This window comes from Portunus trituberculatus, chromosome 29 (genome assembly GCF_017591435.1).
Source record: "Portunus trituberculatus isolate SZX2019 chromosome 29, ASM1759143v1, whole genome shotgun sequence".
NCBI lineage: Eukaryota > Metazoa > Arthropoda > Malacostraca > Decapoda > Portunidae > Portunus > Portunus trituberculatus.
Window position 1 is genome coordinate 11,948,445 of NC_059283.1, and position 16,726 is coordinate 11,965,170.

General features: G+C 38.1%; 1 non-coding gene across 1 annotated transcript; it reads left to right on the plus strand.

Moving 5' to 3' along the window:
- The first annotated feature begins 16,220 nt into the window (after nucleotides 1-16,220).
- Nucleotides 16,221-16,293, plus strand: Trnaf-gaa. Its single transcript has one exon. It is a non-coding gene; the product is annotated as a tRNA-Phe (tRNA).
- Nucleotides 16,294-16,726: the final 433 nt, after the last annotated feature.

Genomic DNA, 16,726 nt, shown 5'->3' on the forward strand with positions numbered 1-16,726 from the left:
ATCTAACCTAAGCTAATCTAACCTATCCCATATTGTCTTAATCCAACGTATTATAACCTAACTGAATTCAAGCAAACTAACTTAACCTATTCTAACTTATCCTAACCCAACCTAACCTAACCTATCCAAACTTAACCTAACCTATCCAACCTATCCTAACCTAACCTAGCCTGACCTGACCTAACCTAAATGAACCCAACCTAAGCTAACCTAACCTATCTCAACTTATCCTAACCTAACCTAACCTATCCAAATTTATCCTAATTTAACCTAACCAATCCAAATTTATCCTAACCTTACCTAACCTAACCTATCCAAATTTATCCTAACTTAACCTAACCTAACCTAACCTATCCCAACTTAACCTAACCTAACCTAACTTATCCTAACCAAACCTAATCTAGCCTGACCTGATCTGATGTGAGCTAAACTTGTCACCTTTTACCTCTGAGCTCCGCCTGGGATGGAACACGCTTCGCTCCTTATGCTTGTTCTTAGTCTTACACTTGTTTTGCTGTTGCTTTTGTTGTTGTTGTTGCAGCTGTTGTTGTTGTTGTTGTTGTTGTTGTTGTTGTTGTTGTTGTTGTTGTTGGATTTATTTTCATTACTGTTACTACTACTGCTGCTGATGATACTAATGCTACTACTACTACTACTACTACTACTACTACTACTACTACTACTACTACTACTACTACTACTACTACTACTACTACTACTACTACTACTACTACTACTACTACTAATAATAATAATAATAATAATAATAATAATAATAATAATAATAATAATAATAATAATAATAATAATAATAATAATAATAATAATAATAATAATAATAATAATAATAATAATAATAATAATAATAATAATAATAATAATAATAATAACAATTATACTGCCGCTGTTGCTTCTGTTACTGCTGCTGGTGCTGGTACTATTCCTGATGCTGCTGCTGCTTATCATCATTATCATTATTATTATCAACATTATTATTGTTATCATTATTATTATTATTATTATTATTATTATTATTATTATTATTATTATTATTATTCTCTTCTTCCTCCTCCTCCTCTTCTTTCTCCTCCTCCTCCTCCTCCTCCTCCTCCTCCTCAGAAACCCGGTGAGGAAGATGGCGGCGAGTTATTGTATCTACTTAACTTCCTGCTCATGAGATGAAGGCTTTTTATTAAGCGGAATAATTACCCCTTTCTTTTCCTTCCTTGGAGGTTTAATTGGTTTCATTTCATCTTGTGCAGCTTCCTTTCTTTTCCTTCTCTTCGTCTTCTTTATCCGTGTCTTCCTTTTATTATTTCTTTTCTTCAGTTACTCTCTTTGTTATTTTTTTTTTTTTGTCTCTGCTGTTTTCAATTTTATTTCGTTTTTTTTTATTTTTCTGGTGTTTATTTTCTTTTTTATTTCCTTTTTTTATTTAGTTTTTATTTTTTTATCTTATTTCCTTTGGTTTTCTTTTCTATTTAGTTTTTTTTTGTCTGTTATTTTGATTTTCATTTTGTTTTTATTTCTGTCTCTTATTTCCTTTGTTATTTTCTTTTTATTATGTTTTTTTATCTTTTGTCTTCGTTATTTCTTTATTATTTCCTTTATTTTGTTTTCTTATTTGTCTCTATTTTCTTTATTTTCTTTTTTGTTTTATTTTTCCTTTATTTCCTTTTTTTACCTCTTTTGTCTTTATTTCCTTTTAATTTGTTCAGTTAGCGTCTTTGTTATTTCCTTCCCTGTATTCATGGTAACTCTTAATTATTTGTCCTTATTTAATGTATTTTTATCTGATCCCTCTTCTATGGCCTCTATTAATCCTGTTATCCTTGTAATTATCCTGCTAAGCGCCTTATCATCTGCCTTATCTACTACATCATATTTTTGTTTCTTCACGTAATCATCTCTCTATTATCTAACATATGATCATTAATAGCCTTTTCCTTTCACTTATACGCTCTCTTCTATGCGTGTTCCTTTATATTCGTTTGTATCGTAGTTTTCTTCGTATCATTGTCTTCTATATGTACTATCTTACTTTCTTTCTATTGCATTTTTTTTTTCTCTTTACGATTAAGTTATCTTCGGTATTGTTGTTTTTTTCTGTGTCATCTTATTTTATTGTATATTTTCTCTTCTATATCTGTCTGTCTATCTGTTGTATTACTTTATATTAATAAAATCATCTTCTTTTCTTATTATCATCTACTATACACTATTATTTCCCTTCCACATGAGTCATTTTAAGTGTCTAACATTTTTTTCTATTAATTCATTCAGTACCATGACGTGTTTCCATTTTCATTCTGCTTACTATTTGGTGATTTTATACAGCTTCAGAAACTTATGCGGGGAATTAAATAGTGAAGACTCTGGCCAGTAATCTTCTGACCTCTATAAACCCTTCCTAATGTCAATAAAGTCATCTAATCTCACTTAAACTCATGGTAAAAATGCGTCCTGGTACTGAAGAGGTTAACATCCTTTTCTCATGTCGTCTATTTACACATCGATACTTGTCCTTTGTCCTTGTCCTTTGTCACATCGTCCTTATTATCCTTTCTTCCCTCCTTGATTATCTTCTTAGCATCTCTCGTCTCTTTGCTATTATCTCATTTTCCTCACCCTAATCGCCCTGCCTACACACAACAGCTGCCAGAGCCGAGCATCGCACAAATGGCACCCTCACGGCACCCTCACGGCACCTTCATGGCACCCTCACGGCACCCTAACGTACCCTGGATCTTCACGGAGTCACGGCAGGCTGGCTCAAGTAACTTTTCATATTATTTTTAAGCTAAACGCTGCGGTGGAAAACAGTGTGACGCGGTACTGTTAATTCCGCCAGCGTAAAGCACAGTAATAATAGCCCTTGCAGTCTACGAGGCCATAAATTGGAGCAAAACAGCGGGAAAAGAGACCGCGCCGCCTGCTACTCCGTCAGGCTGCATTATACACGGTTTTTCAGCCCCGCCAGCAACACGAGCCAGCGCTGCCACGAGGGTTTATGCACGCTATAGGTCCCCCAGTGTAGGTAAATAGGATGAGGTGGAGGAGGAACGTGCAACAGCTTGGCTAAAAGTAGATATAAAAGTAGATATTACCATGTTATGAGAGGGCCGATCCCAGCCACTTCCCTCCACGCCACCCTAAGCTAAGGCAGTGTTCAGTAATATGCCTCAGTGTACGACGTTTTCTATCAGTGTCCACGTACGATGACGCGCGGGGCAAACGGTACTCGCTCCCATTCAGGCAAAATACGTCTGCTTGTGTATGATTCGATAAAAGGAGCATACGACAATCCGGGCGAGGGTACAGCAGTTCTGGAAGTGGCGTGTAATTGTGTTGACACGGCAGCCTCTCGTAGCATCGCCCCCACAATGCACTGCAGCAAACAAGCCACTTTGCGAGAGTCAACACGGAGACAGATGCACGTGGAAGGCAAATCTTTGACAGCCATGGCGAGGCGAAAAATATACAAAGATTTCTATTCTGCCTCCGCCTTGCTTCCTTCGCTTGATGTGTTGGTCTTTTTGGCGCCGAGTTGCTGTATTGTTAAAGTTGTAGGTAGTGTATGAATATTTAAGACGCGTTTATTTGCTTGAATCTCTTTATATTTACATTTTTCATTCATGCGTGTGTTCGTGTGTTTCTGTTCCACTTTAATTCGTTCGTTCTTTTTTTTATTCGTAAACTAGAAATGTCGTGAAGTTTGTGATGTGTGGTTTAATGAATTTCAGGAGGTATTTAATTTTCTCCTTCCATGATGCTAAATGTATGTAGAGTATGTATGTATATGTATGTGTGTACGTGTGTGTGTGTGTGTGTGTGTGTGTGTGTGTGTGTGTGTAAGTCGCGGATTCTCCAGATGTCAAAGCCTGGTTACGCTTCAGAAACTTTTATAATTTTGGTTAACTTGCTTTTTACACCGCGTGGGAGTCTGTGCATATATAAATGTTGAGTGTGTGTGTGTGTGTGTGTGTGTGTGTGTGTGTGTGTGTGTGTGTGTGTGTGTGTGTGTGTGTGTGTAATGATGTATTTATCAAACTTTCTAACACACACACACACACACACACACACACACACACACACACACACACACACACACACACACACACACACACACACACACACACACACACTAACAGAGAGAGAGAGAGAGAGAGAGAGAGAGAGAGAGAGAGAGAGAGAGAGAGAGAGAGAGAGAGAGACAGACAGACAGACAGACAGACAAACAGAGACAGACAGACAAACAGGCACACAGACAGACAGACAGATAGGCTATCCGGACACTTTGGAACTCTGATTAAGCAGCTGCAGATTACATAGATAACAAGATTATTACTGAATTATATAGACCTTGCACACATTACACAGATTACAAGACAAACAGGGAAAGTGACGCTGACTGGACGAACATGAAGCATAACTCTATAATTTCACTGTCTTTTCAATTATTCTCATTTTCCTTTGTCTTAATTATTCTCATTTTCCCTTTAAATAATCTTCACTGTCTTAATTATTATCACTTTCCTTTTAAATAATCTTCACTGTCTTAATTATTCTCACTTTCATTTTAAGTAATCTTCACTGTCTTAATTATTCTCAGTTTCATTTTAAATAATCTTCACTGTCTTAATTATTCTCATTTTCCTTTTAAATAATCTTCACTGTCTTAATTATTCTCACTTTCCCTTTAAATAATCTTCACTCTCTTAATTATTCTCACCTTCCTTTTCAAATAATCTTCACTGTCTCTAAACTATTTTCATGCTCGATTCTAAATATTATTAACTCTTTTTTCAAGCCATTTTTCTCTATCCTTTAATTATTTTCATGGTTTTAATTCTTTAACAAATTCTACTATCTTTTTTAAAAACTTTCACTATTCCTTCACATAATGTTCACTATTCTTTTACACATTTCTCAGTCTCTTTAAACTATTTCCATTATCGGTTTAAGCAATGTTCACTATCTTTTTATATGGTTCTGTCTCCATAAGCTATTTTCACTATTTATATTCTCATTACCTTTTTAAATAATGTTCTTTGTCTCTAAAGTGTTTTCAATGTCTCCTTAAACCCTTCAGTACCATGACGCTTTTCCATATTCATTCTGCTTACCGTTTGATTTTGTACAGCTTCAGAAACTCATGTTGGAGATTAGAATAGTGAAGACTGTGACCATTAATCTTCTGACCTCCATAGACCCTTCCTAATGTCAATAAAAAGGGTCTAATCGTACACAGATCTCAAGGTAAAAATTTTGTCTCAGTATCAATAAGGTTAAACACTTCCTACGAGTATCTCTTTAAATATTTTTCACTATTAAAACCTGTTAATCTGTCACCTGAAATCTGAAAACCTCACCCTTGAAAAAGTAAATAAATATATAACTTACACAACCTTTCACGTGTGTGTATAGAAATGGTGTGTGTGTGTGTGTGTGTGTGTGTGTGTGTGTGTGTGTGTGTGTGTGTGTGTGTGTGTGTGTGTGTGTGTGTGTGTGTGTGTGTGCGTTCAGGAAAATATTCTTGATTAACACTCGTCTTTTCCAGTAAGTTGAGTTGAAAAATCAGAAAAAGTGATGAAAGAACCTATAAACTTTTCTCAATCATGTCTCTCTCTCTCTCTCTCTCTCTCTCTCTCTCTCTCTCTCTCTCTCTCTCTCTCTCTCTCTCTCTCTCTCTCTCTCTCTCTCTCTCTCTCTCTCTCTCTCTCTCTCTCTCTCTCTCTCTCTCTCTCTCTCTCTCTCTCTCTCTCTCTCTCTCTCTCTCTCTCTCTCTCTCTCTCTCTCTCTCTCTCTTCGTAGTTTAAATTGTTGTACATATCCAGAAAATTCAAAGCACTGGCGACAAACAGAAAAAGCAAAACTAAAAGATTAACTTAGACTTAATTAACTTCATCTACCGAAACGCTGCCTTTTTTTTCTTTTTCCTCTGTTTTTCCCTTGTCTTTCTCCGCAGTGGACCACGTATAATATCTGGAGAGAGAGAGAGAGAGAGAGAGAGAGAGAGAGAGAGAGAGAGAGAGAGAGAGAGAGAGAGTCTTCTTTGCCTTCATGCACTCAGGCTGGCAGAAGAGAGGAACAGTTGTACAAAAACGGAAAAAAAAAATCGCCGCTTTTAGCCAGGTCTTGTTCCCGTGTAGCGCCATAAAAGTTGTCTAATTTTCCGTTTCCTTCACTGTAAAACTCCCTGAGCTCCTCCCTGCGCCTTTATCCCTTCACTTGTCTCCTCCTTTCATGCAGCTCATATTCCCCCTCTTATTCCTACTTCACTCCCTCCGTTTGCCATCCTTGATCTCTCTCCTTCCTCTCCCTCGCTTCCTTCCCTCTTTCCTCCCGCCTCGCCCTCCCTGCCACTGCCGCGGGTCATAAACCTTTCTTTTGTCGTCGGTAATGAAGAGTTTTTGACTTCTTATGTCCTCTGTTTGCTCTTCCGCGGCCATAGCGAGGCTCCCACTTCCCTCCCGTCCCTCCTCTCTGCCTCCTCTCCCTTCCTCTTCCTCCTGCTTGTCTCACCTCCTCTCCTCTTCTTTGCTCTTACAGTTCCACCCTCTTCTCTTTTCCTTCGCTTCTTTGCTACATCCATTTATTCAGGTAATTCTGCTTTTTTTTCTTAGCCTCTCATCCTTTCACTCTCTCCTTTCCTAACTTCCTCCCTTTTCCTTTCTTCTTCTCCCTATATTCTCTTTTCTTCCTCATATACGTCTATTCATTCCTTCTGCCAACCAACCTAAAGTTTCTTCCCCATCTTCATTTACTTTTTTTTCTCCTTTTTTTCCTTCCTCACTCGCCATTTTCTTTCCTATTTTCCTTCTGCCAACCAACCTAAAGTTTCTTCCCCCTCTTCATTTACTTTTTTTTCCCCTTTTTTCCTTCCTCACTCGCCATTTTCTTTCCTATTTCCCTCCCTCTTTTCCCTTCTGCCTCCTCTTCATATTTCTTCCCGTCCTTCTTCCCTACAAACTCTTCCGGTCTCCTTTCCTTCTCTTCTCCTTTTCCTCCTCTTTCTCTCCTCTCCGCCTCTTCTCATACGCTGTCTGTCTTCCTCTTTTACCTGCCTCTCCTGCCTCTCCCTGCCTCTCCCCTCTCCCTGCCTCTCCCAGCTCACCTTGACTACTAATGCTTCCAATCCTGCTATCACCTGCACGCACTGTCTGTCTGTCTCTCTCTCTGTCTGTCTGTCTGTCTGTCTATCCGTACCAGGGGCCATGGAAATACACATTCACATGACTTCCTGCGCATGTCCTTGCATCCACGTACACACGAAACATATCATTGCACGCACGCACACACACACACACACACACACACACACACACACACACACACACACACACACACACACACACACACACACACACACACACACACACACACACACACCAGTCATATTCTTTCCTCTAGTTTACAGTAAGAATGGAGAGAGAGAGAGAGAGAGAGAGAGAGAGAGAGAGAGAGAGAGAGAGAGAGAGAGAAACAGAAACAGATAGAGAGAAATACGGAAACAGAGAGACAACAGAAGCACGATCAACACACACACACACACACACACACACACACACACACACACACACACACACACACACACACACACACACATTCAAACACAAACACAAACACAAGTCAGCAGAAGTGTCAGGTCGTCAGATTGCCACGGTTCAAAGCGACACTAAGCGTTCTGTCGCCTTCATTCCCCTGACTACCACCACCTGTGCAGCGCCGCCCATTCACTCCTGAGTTTCTGAAGGGAAAGGTGAGAACACTTGCACCTGCTCTCACCGGCGGTCACACTCGTCAGGGAATGTTTAAAGGGAAGATTATCAAACCGAGGTGGACAAAGCGCAGAAAGAACGTTATAGGAAGGAGATACTCTGTGGAAAATCATCTAATACAGTACTTTTACGAGCACAGGTGTACAAACAGGCTCAAAGCAGCGCCAGGTAAGCCTAAACCAATAAGTGTTCAGGTAAGAAAGAGCTACGTTGATTCCCCTGCAAGAAATAGACACTCCATTTTAATTAAATTTCGGGGCCGCCGTGGTGCAGTGGAACCATGCGTGCTTTGGGATCCGAGGGGACTCCAAGTGCACGGGTTCGAATCCTGTCCACGGTCTGAGTGCAGGTTGGGCTTCCTCACTCAGGGCTTCCTCACTCAGGGCTTTGAGATAGGAGGTACCCTAAAAAAGTATCCCCTTTAGCCCATAAATTCCCGTGAAAAGCCCACATGGTATAAATAGAAAAAAAAAATAAGTGAAAGGTAGAAAAGTTGGCTAAGGTTAACATATCAAAAAATAGTTCCCACTTAATTGCCAGTCCTCTTGTAGGTCAGAGAGAGTTAGCCAAAAAAATAAAGGGATAAATGTCCTAAAACCTCCCTCTTAAATGTAGTGAAGTCATAGGAAGTTGGAAATACTTAACCAGGTAGGGAGTTCCAGAATTTACTTTTTTTTTATTTATTTATACCATGTGGGCTTTTTCACGGGAATTTCTGGGCTACAGGGAATATTTTTTAGGGGTACCTCCTACCTGACCCCACCCGCTAGGAAACCGTTGCCCCAAGTGAGGAAGCCCAACCTACACTCGGACCGTGGACAGGATTCGAACCCGTGAGCTTGGAGACCCCTCGGACCCCAAAGCACGCGTTTCACTGTACCACGGCGGCCACAAACTTATTATTATTAAAGGACAGATCTTATAGGAAGGGAGGAAAAACTTAGGAGATTGCTTGAAATAGTTTGTTTTTTCGTTTAATGAGAGAAGTGGTGTTAGAGAAAAGGGGAGACTAAAGCAAATTGTCTGATATACCATGTTTTATTCATATTGAAGAAAAGAGTTGGTAAAAATCGTCTAAGGAGCCTAGTTTGTTTATATTTAAGGGTAAAAATAAACTACATGAAGGAAAACTATGGCAAAGTGTTTGATATACCATACTCTATTTTAATGAACATAATTTTACAGGAAATAAAACTAGAAAATATATCATACTTTATTTTTAACGAAACATAATATTGCAGAAAAGAAAACGGGAAAAACGTATCAAACTTTATTTTTTAACGAACACCATATTACAGAAGAAAAAAAAAATCAGGAAAATATGTCACACGTTATCTACTTTCAACGAAACATAATATTAAAGAAAAGAAAACGGGAAAATCGTCTAATTCTGAACAGTTTGCTTATATTCATAAAAAAAAAAAAAAGCCGGGCATTACAAAGAGAGAAACTGGGAATAATATCTGATTAACCTTCTTTATTTGTATTTTCATGAAAGGGGAGAGAGAAAGATCTAGAAAATTAAAGATATTGAAAATTAACTTAAGGCTCAAATAGAGGAAGAAAAAAATATATGTAAGTGATATTTAAAGCAAAGATTGTGAGGCTTAGGAGGAAAAAACAGCAAGTGATTATTACAGGAAGGGAAACTGTAAGGAAAACCATCTTATTAAGCAAAATTTATTCATGTTTTAAGAAAAAGAGGAGAAAGAAAAAAAACCCCTCGAAATAAATGGAACTCTGCAAGATTTTGGTGAACGAAAAGAAAAAAAAAGACTAAGAGGGGAGATTCAAGGAAAGAGTTATGAAAAATATAGTCTTGTAAAGGAGGGAGGTTATTATGAGAAGCGGAAGATGAAAAGATGAAAAAGATGAAGAAAAAAAAAAATTACCAAGATCTGAAGGAGGAAATACAGAAAAAAAACATTAGACGAAAGGAAAGTGTGGAAAAAATATAATCTTGTAAATAATATGTGTAGTAATCGTAAAGAATTTGAATTATTGGGAACACATCAGGAGGAAAGGAAAGTTTATGAAGTAAGGAAAGAAATGAAAGGAAATGTAAAGGAAAATACAAAGAGAATATATAAACGAACACTTTATGCAGACGTAAACTAGGACAGAAAATATAGGAAAAATAAGAAAGAATTGGAATTATTAAGAAAACCATCAGGAGGAAAGGAAAGTTTATGAAGTAAGGAAGGAAAGGAAAGAAAATACAAAGGGAATGCTTATGCAGACGTAAACTAGGACAAAAGAAGTGAAGGAAAAATAAGAAAGGATTGCAATTATTAAGGAGAACATCAGAAGGAAAGGTTTATGACGTAAGGAAAAAAAGGAAAGGAAACACAAAGGAAAATACATAGAGAATATACAAACGAAGACTGTATGCAGACGTAAACTAGGACAGAAAAATAGAGGAAAAATAAGAAAGAATTGGAATTATTTAGGAAACATCAGGAGGAAAGGTTTATGACGTAAGGAAAAAAAGGAAAGGAAACACAAAGGAAAACACAAAGAGAATATATATACAAACGAACACTTTATGCAGACGTAAACTAGGATAAAAAATAAAGGAAAAATAAAGCATAGTTATCATAAAGAATTAGAATTATCAACCCCTTCAATACCATGCCGCGTTTTCATATACATTTTGGTTACCATTTAGCGACTTTATACTTCAAAAAAACATATGTGGGGGATTAGAATGGTAAAGACTCTGGCTATTAATCTTTTGACCTCCATAGACTCTTCCCAATGCAAATAAAATCGTCTAATCACACCCAAAAATCATGGTAAAAGTGCACCTCACCATTACGAGGAAAGGAAAGTTTGTCAAGCAAGGAAGAGGAAAAGAAACTAAAGGAAAATAAAGAAAATGTACAAACGAATACTTTACGCAGACATTAGCTAGGACAAGAAATAAAGGAAATAATAAGGAAGGAAATTAATATCCTTACAATACCAGGAAATATATTAAGTTCCAGTCAGAAAGAGGAAAGGAAACAAAATAAATATGACACGAAAGAAAAATATAAAGAAAATACATTAACGAACAATTTTTACAGACATGAATCAGGACAAAAAAATAAAGGAAAATGAAGAAAGAAAAGCAAAATCCTGCGAAAAACGAAATATTTATGAAATTTAAAGAAGAAAAGGAATAAAAAATGCACAGAAACAGAAACGAAGTGAGCAGTAAAGAAAAATGTATGTACAAGGTAAGAAAATATCATAAAAGCCAAAAAAAAAAGTGAAATATGAATGACAAGAGATTTTTTTTTTTTTAGATAAAGAAGAGAAAAAGTGAAAAAAAAAAAAATAACACCACACGAAGGGAGAGTGTAAAGAAAATGCAGTAAAGGAGAATAAGTTTAGTGAAAGGAGTGGAAAATGATCAAGCAAAATGGGAGGAGGAGGAAGCAAGGATAAATATTGGAGAAACTTGTGCCGTAAAGATTAAAAGGGAATGGAAGTTATCTAGCTCAAAATATTCTACCTGGAAAATATGACGCAAAAAAAATTAAATAATGATGAAATAAAACATAATGAAGATAACGATGCATTGATAAAACTTTGAGGGAATAAAATTAAATAGAAAAGAGATATGTACTAATGAAAATAAAATAATGATAAGATAAAGCATAATGAAGATAACGATGCATTGATAAACCTTTGAGAGAATAAAATTAAATACAAAAGAGATATGTACTAATGAAAATAAAATAAGACATGGTAAAAGGAGGAGGAGGAGGAGGAGGAGGAGGAGGAGGAGGAGGAGGGGGTGAGGAATGGGAGGAGGAGGAGAAGGAGGACGAGGAGGAGAAAAAGTAGGAGGAAGAAAAAAAGAAGAGAAAGATGAAGTAGAAGAAGAAAAGAAAAAGGAAAAAGGAAAAAAAGGATGAAGGAAAAGGTGAAAATGAAGAAGAGAGGAGGAGGAGGAGGAGGAGGAGGAGGAGGAGGAGGAGGATAATCAGCAGACGAAGAAGAAGAAGGTGAAAGTGAGGATTGGCAAAGCTGTTTTTTTTTTTTTTTTATACCATGTGGGCTTTTCACGGGAATTTCTGGGCTAAAGGGGACACTTATTTGGGATACCTCCTATCTCAAAGCCCACCCGCTAGGAAACCGTTGCCCCGAGTGAGGAAGCCCAACCTACACTCGGACCGTGGACAGGATTCGAACCCATGCGCTTGGAGATCCCTCGGACCCAAAATCACGCATGGTTCCACTGTACCACGATTCTTCTGCTTATTTATCTATCAGTATTTTATGTGGTAGGACAAAAAAAAATAGCAATAATAGATAGGCCTACTGGGGTGCCTGTCCTTAAGATGTGTGCTAATTTTTCCTTTCTTTTATTCTTTCTTTGATCTTTTCAGTTTTCTCTATTTTCTGTTATTCCAAAGGTCATTCTCTCTCTCTCTCTCTCTCTCTCTCTCTCTCTCTCTCTCTCTCTCTCTCTCTCTCTCTCTATATATATATATATATATATATATATATATATATATATATATATATATATATATATATATATATATATATATATATATCTATCTATCTATCTATCTATCTATCTATCTATCTATCTCCATCTCCATCTCCATCCCTCGGACCCCAAAGCACACATGAAAATAACAGAAGCTAAAGCATGCACAGATATCTTTATGATGAAAACAAATAGACGTAATGAGAAGACCTTTGGAGAGACACAACTGAAGACTATCGCACTACATCACAGAAACTTAACCTCCTCACTACCAGGACACGTTTTCATATTCATTCTGCTTACCATTTGGTGATTTTATACAGCTTCAGAAACTTATGTGGGAGATTAGAATAGTGAAGACTCTGGCCATTAATCTTCAGACCTCCATAGACCCTTCTTGATGTAAATAAAATCGTCTAATCATAAACAAAAATCATGATAAAAATGCGTCTCAGTACTGAAGAAGTTAAAGAAAATATGAAAATAATGTAAGAAAATTGAATAGAACAAGAAAATAAGGGAAGAGGAAGAGAAAGAGAGAGAGATATTGGATTAATCTAGTAACACTTAATGAGAATCGAGAGATGAAGGGAACGAGCGAGAAAATAAGAAAGAGGAAGGTTTTACAAAGTGGTTTACAAGGAAATCCACTGAGATATTAAAACAGGAAGGGAAGGTATTGAGGTCGATAAATATAAGAAGAAAATCGGAGTTACTTTCTCGTTAATTTGTTATAGGGAGAGGAAGGGGAGGAAAGAATGAGGGAATAAAGAGAGAATGGATCTAAAAAGTATTAAAATGGAAGAGAAAGGAGGAAGAGTAAATAAAGTAAGAGAAAAAGATCTTGGCTACATTTAACTGGATTTGTCAAGAGGAGAAGGGAAGGAAAAACTATAAGAAATCAATAAAGTGTTTTCTTGTAAACTATTGAAGGCAAAAAGAAAAGGAGAAACAAAAGAAAGAAAGGGGAATAGAGGAACGTTGACTCACTTCTACGAAACCAAGGATAAAGGAAGAGAAAGGAAGAAGAAGAGGGAAGTAACGAAGACCAAAGGAAAGGAAATAAGAGATACGAGGAAGAGAAAGGAGCTGAAAAAGGTGGATCTTACCTCGAAATGCACTTGTGGGATGATAAAAGAAATAAAAGAGAGGAAGGAGGAAGAGGAAGAGGAGGTGAAAAGACTCAGACATGAAAGCAAACTCAGAATAGAAATACCAAAATAAAAAATAAAAGATCAACAGAAAAGTAATAATAACAAAAGACAAACTAGTAAAGAAGGGAAATAGAAGAAAAGGGGATGAAAACTGAATGATAAAAAGTGGCAAACGAATGATAAAGAAACAGGAAAATATAACTTGAGCGAAAGGGAGAGAGAAAATAATGAAAACTTTTGAGAAGCAGGGACATGTCTGAAAAAAAAAAACTGAATACCAATACAAAAGAACAAAACCGACAAAAATGAAGCAAAAAAAAAGTAAAAAAGAAAAAAATGACAAAAAAAAACACACAAACGAGAAGAAAATTACTTGTTTCTTATTTTTCTTCCTTTTCTTTTATCTTTTGTTATTTTGTCAATATTTTTCTTTCTTTGCTTGGAAGTGAAGTAAGAACGAAGGGAAAAGATAAACGGGATATTGAGAGGAAGGAAAAGAGAAGGAGGAAGAGGAGGAGGAGGAGGAGGAGGAGGAGGAGGAGGAGGAGGAGGAGGAGGAGGAGGAGGAGGAGGAGGAGGAGGAGGAGGAGGGGGTGAGGAATGGGAGGAGGAGAAGGAGAAGGAGGAGAAAAAGAAGGAAGAAGAAAAAAAGGAGAGAAAGATGAAGTAGAAGGAGAAAAGGAAATGGAAAAATGGAAAAGAAAAGAAGAAAAGATTAAGGAAAAGATAAAAATAAACAAGAGAGGAGGAGGAGGAGGAGGAGGAGGAAGTCTATAAAATGTGCTTCTTCATTCACATTTTTTTATATCTTACATGCCAGAGAGAGAGAGAGAGAGAGAGAGAGAGAGAGAGAGAGAGAGAGAGAGATTCGCTAACCTCCTACTGGTTGAATTTTCACCAGATCAACAGTGTCTGGTGATATTGGTAATAGTAGTAGTAGTAGTAGTAGTAGTAGTAGTAGTAGTAGTAGTAGTAGTAGTAGTAGTAGTAGTAGTAGTAGTAGTAGTAGTAGTAGTAGTAGTAGTAGTAGTAATAGTAGTAGTAGTAGTATATTTTCTATAACCTTAGTCTTACCATCCTAACTTTCAATTCTTCCTTCTTCTTTCTTTTCTTACATCACCTTTTCCTTTCTTTATCTTTTTACCTCCATCTCCATCATTCCTTCTTTTCTCCATTCCCCCATTTCTCCATCCCTTTCTCTATCCTTTCCTTCCCCATTTGCACCTCCATCTACCTTCTTATATCCTTTCTTCCATTTATTTCTCTATCTTTCTCTTCCTCTCCTATCCTTCCTATTACTCACACTTCTCTAACTTTCATCCTTTACTATATCCCTCTCTCCCCCTCTCCCTTTCATCAGTCCTTCCCTCCCTTCCTTCCCTATCCTTCCTATTCTCTATTCACTACTCCGCCAACCTTCTCTCCTTTACTCTGTCCTTTTCTCCCTCCATCCCTCTCCCTCCCTCTCTCCCGTCCCTTCCTCCTTCACTGGTGTCACACTATTGGAAAAATCTACAACAGGCGTCGACTCTTTTTCACTCTTCTCTCTCACAGGTGAAAAAAAATATATATTCGCCAAAAAAGTCAACACCTGGAGCAAAAAATTGACCTTACCTGTGCTCGGAGGAAAACTGCTGGTGGAGAAAAGTTTGCTCCTTCTCTACGATACCTGAGGGAGGAAAAAATAAGACATCTGTACGTGAGAGTAGCTTGAAAGAATGTGGTGCTTAGAGAGAGAGAGAGAGAGAGAGAGAGAGAGAGAGAGAGTTCTTGCCCCGTCTCTGTTTTATTTGGTGAGTGTGAGTCGTGAGTGTTTGCTCTATGGATGTCTCTTTACCAAATACTGGAGAGTGATAAAGTATTGATTCCCGTGAGAGAGAGAGAGAGAGAGAGAGAGAGAGAGAGAGAGAGAGAGAGAAAGAGAGTTAGACACACTGACAGTTTGGCAGAGGGAGAAACAGACAGACAGACAGACAGGCAGATACTCGTGTTATCACCACCACCACTACCACCACCACCACCACCACCACCACCACCACCACATTCACCCAAAACAACAACAAAAAAATCTACTTCGCTCATTTGTAAAGAGAACCCAAAAAGATCCCTTCCTTTAAGTCTCCACTAAGGTATCTTGTTTGTATTATAATTAACATTTACATAAAATCCAACAGTAATTAGAGACATTATCCTTAATAGTGTGCGTGTAATTATCTCTTAAGCTGCAGTGTCAAGTCTAATGAATGTATCAACAACAACTGTGCTTCCTCTTCCTCCACCTGCCGCCTTTCACGTGTTCGCTAATGTGCACTCCCGCCATCCTCAGAGTGTGTGGATGGACTTATCGCATCAGTTAGCCACGCTCCCCGCCACGCTCCCCCGCCACGCTCCTTTGTAATGCTCTCTGTGCCTCAGGAGTGTGTGAAAGAACCAACACGCTCGCTACTACTTTTTTCATCTCTCTCTCTCTCTCTCTCTCTCTCTCTCTCTCTCTCTCTCTCTCTCTCTCTCTCTCGTTCTGACATGAAGAATTGTACTGTGTGTGTGTGTGTGTGTGTGTGTGTGTGTGTGTGTGTGTGTGTGTGTGTGTGTGTGTGTGTGTGTTATTCACCCAAGATGGTCTGCTGGTCTCGCTACACAGTCAGCCGTTCCCCAGTGTACAGCCCTCAGAATTCGCGTTGGCCGGTGTCTGGAGGGAATAAAACACTTGTTCATCTACCTTTCTGCTCCTGGTGTGTGTGTGTGTGTGTGTGTGGGTGTGGGTGTGTGTGTCTGTGTGTGTCCGTTAACGATTCGTGAGCCTAGATAGCTCAGTTGGGAGAGCGTTAGACTGAAGATCTAAAGGTCCCCGGTTCGATCCCGGGTCTGGGCATTGTACTTTTGACTTGCCTTGCCAGCACTAGTGAAAGCATCCTGAGCTGCATTCACTTGGAGGCGAGCGGTGCGTGATGTGATGTGATGTGATGTGATGTGATGCGGTGCGTGAATAACTCAAGGTTCAACAAAAAGACATAAATCAGGTTCTTTTTGGCCACAGAATAAGGTATTAGTACGAATATGCACGTGAAGTGAGCAGAGTGGGCAAAGCTAGACACGGTAGAGACAACAGTATCAAACGCTATACGAAGTCTAGAAAAGTAGAAAAAAAGGACATGAATAAAATTGCTGAGACAGAAAAAAAAAAATAGTAAAAGTAAAAGGAGAAATTTACTTGTGAATGATATTAGCTCTGAGTAACGTGTGTGTGTGTGTGTGTGTGTGTGTGTGTGTGTGTGTGTGTGTGTGTGTGTGTGTGTGTGTGTGTG